General features: G+C 47.5%; 1 protein-coding gene across 2 annotated transcripts in view; it reads left to right on the top strand.

Moving 5' to 3' along the window:
• The first annotated feature begins 1,807 nt into the window (after positions 1-1,807).
• Positions 1,808-2,880, top strand: part of ACKR3 (atypical chemokine receptor 3) — a 12,520-nt gene continuing 11,447 nt past the window's right edge. Inside the window, exon 1 of one of the 2 annotated variants that reach the window (XM_027117440.1) lies at positions 1,808-1,909. The gene's annotated coding sequence lies outside the window, so the exon portion shown is untranslated. The remainder of the gene's footprint in view (positions 1,910-2,880) is intronic. The other variant, XM_027117461.1, reaches the window with a different exon arrangement.

Raw genomic sequence — 2,880 nt, 5'->3', positions numbered from 1 at the left:
CTGCGTCCTGTCGCGGGTTTCTCGGCAAAGCTTGCTTTCTTTTCAACGTAGCGCACTTAATTGAGAGCAGATTCAAACCCATCCTGCGCTTCGGTCTTGCCCCCAAACCTGCCAAAAGAGAATCGCATTAAGGGACAGATCACGTTCATAGAAATAGAAAGTCAGCCTGGGTGTCAGTGTCACGGAGGAGATCTCTGCTCTGGCCGCCACAGGTACATTTCCATCAGGCTCAGACACAGGGTCACCTGCTGGTAGAAAACAGGACCGAGAAAGTCACGAGGGTTTTCGTACAGTCTCCCCAAATCCTGCGTGCGCGCAGAGCCAGCTGCCTGCGGTCCTGCTTTACAGCAGCTTTCACTGTGGGAGCTCGGAGATGGGGCTTTGGGTGCCCAGGCAACAGGACAGGAAGAAGATCCGTGCCAGTTCTAAAGGACAGCGCCCGGATGGGCAGGGACAGGGTGGGCAGACCCCTGTGAGAGCCCTCGGAGCAGGTGTGCTCTTAGCTCCCATTTTGCGGTGACTTCCACTGTGCTCTGTGAAGTTTCATCTAAACAAAATATTTCTTTTGTTAAGGGCTTTCTGCATACCCAGGCCTTCTGGCCGCGTGAGAGTTTGACCTCCCAATCCTCCAGACGGAGCGTTTGGCTGTCTGCTGGTATTTTTAGTAGAAGTATAAAAAGAACCTCAAAAAGCTTCAGCTGGGGTGAGAGTGGGAACACCGGCTGCCGGCGCGCAGGGAGCTGAGCCACAGAACTAACGCCATGAGAAGCAGAAGCAAAACAAAAGCCACAACCCTGCACGTTACTGGGGGGAAAAGCTCAGCGCGGCTTTAAAAGTGAAAGCTTAAGTCATCCTGATCTATGTAAATAGGGCAGTAGAGGTGATTATTATATGGAACACATTTTTAGGTCCAATTCCCCCACGGATGGAACTCCAGCTACCCACTTCTAGATAAGAATGTAGATTTCAATAATAAAAATAAAGAAATATTTGCTAAATTCACCTCCGTAAAGGACATTATCAAAAGACACGTGTGATGCCTCTAATGTGTGCCTGGCACTGGGTGTGCTTCAGAACATCATTTTCATTAGATTTTCAAGGTTTTTGCACCTAAAGTCCTTTACAGATAAAAGTATTTAAATAAAATCGACTAAAATCTATTGCAAGGCTCTTTCCCTCACTTTGGTTGTATCTGCTGTGGCACGCATTCATTGCTCCCATACCAAAATTGTTACTTCTGTTTTGGAGGAATTAACAAAGACAACCCAGGCTTAATAAATCAACACCGAAGTTCAGAAGTTCAGAGCAATTTGTCTTGGGAACAAAGTCTTCCCTAGAGCTAAGAGGCATTCAAAGGAATTCTTGGTGTTAAAGGGATTATTAAAGATATACCTGAGACCCGATAAATATTTGATGATTTTGCAAAGCACTAGGGTTTCTTTGCCCTTTTTTTTTTTCTCTTCTGCTGACACATCTCCCCCCAGGGTCTGGACCTTGTAGCTTCATTAAACTTTGCAAATGAAGGCAGGCTGGGGTTTCCCAAGAGTGTGCTTGTGTGGGAGAGCTTGGCCGGAAATTACAGATCGGGGTTTACAAGAGGGGTGTGTGTGCGCGGGTGCAAGTGTGTGCGTGAATGCAAGCATGTGTGTGTGTGTGTGTGTGTGTGTGTGTGTGTGTGTGTGTGTGTGTGCGCGCGCGCGCGCGCAGAGAGGGGGTGGCTGGAGGAGGGAGGGAGGAGATGCGGGTTACAAAGCTGCCATCTAGAGGCCGCCTCCCTGCAGTGTATATAACGCAAATCTGCAGCCCGAGAGCTCACACTTCCTGCAAAGTGCTCAACCCTAAGGCAGTGAGCGCAGGAGCTGGGAAGGCGAGCCCTGAGCCCTAAGCCTGAGCGGAGTCCAGTCGGGAGGTAAGGAAACTGTGCTGGGTCAGCAGCCTTGCTTAGAAAGGAAGGGAGGATGGCGTGCAGGGGCTCTGCTCTTAAGCTAATGGTCTTTTTCAGAGCTCTTCTTTCTTATAAGCTGTGATGGGTGTTGGAGAGTCTGCAGGTCTGGTTTCTGAAAGCACAGGCTGCGTGTTGCAGGGCTGCATTGCAGAGTGTGGTTGTTAACTGGGGGCTTCACCTTGGCTGCAGAAAGTAAAAAAGGGCAGTTTTCTGAAGTGGAAGGCACTCTGTGTGTGTGTGTGTGTGTTCGTTGGATTGAGGAATCTGGGGTTTATTTGCAAGCAGAGAACTTCACAGGAAGGCAGACTGTCCATTCAGCTTGCTCAAGGTTGGCATTGGGATCAGCTTGGCACCACTGCCTACCTGTTTTGCTTCTGGTATATCCACTGGGAAATAGAATTGGCAGTGAATGTGTAATTCCAGAAAGATGTACCATTTATGAAGAGGCATCCTTGAGCGAAGAAGAAAACTGGGCTGAGAATCTCTTTGGGTCCAGAGTGGTTTGAATTCACTGCTTTGGAGGATTACCAGGGCCTGTAAGTCCGGAAGCTGTAAGGGTGAATGTTAAATACAGCTCGGTGGTCTTGTCTCTTGACTGCATCCCTCCTGATCTAATTTGAGTATCTATTGTTCGCTCAGAAGGTGTTAAATCCAACTTCAGCTGGAAAAAAAAAGACACACACACAAGTGTAGGATTTTGCAATTTAATTATACCCCTAAAGTAAAACATGAATTTTGTTAGCCTGCATAAAGGTTTGAGGGGTGACGGAAAGTAAAAACTTTGCAGTGAGGTCAGGGTTGGGTGGTTAGCCAAGACTTGTAAGTTCCAGGGAGAATGAGAAGTTGTAAAAGTCAGACTGGCTGTCTCCTTTTTTCTTTCTTTTTCTTTCTTTCTCTCTCTCTCTCTTTCTTTCTTTCTTTTCTTTTCTTTCTTT

Source organism: Aethalodelphis obliquidens, unplaced genomic scaffold (genome assembly GCF_003676395.1).
Source record: "Aethalodelphis obliquidens isolate GAN/ISIS:26980383/991018 unplaced genomic scaffold, ASM367639v1 scaffold2, whole genome shotgun sequence".
NCBI classification, from domain to species: Eukaryota; Metazoa; Chordata; class Mammalia; order Artiodactyla; family Delphinidae; genus Aethalodelphis; species Aethalodelphis obliquidens.
This window is presented reverse-complemented; position numbering and strand designations above follow the sequence as displayed.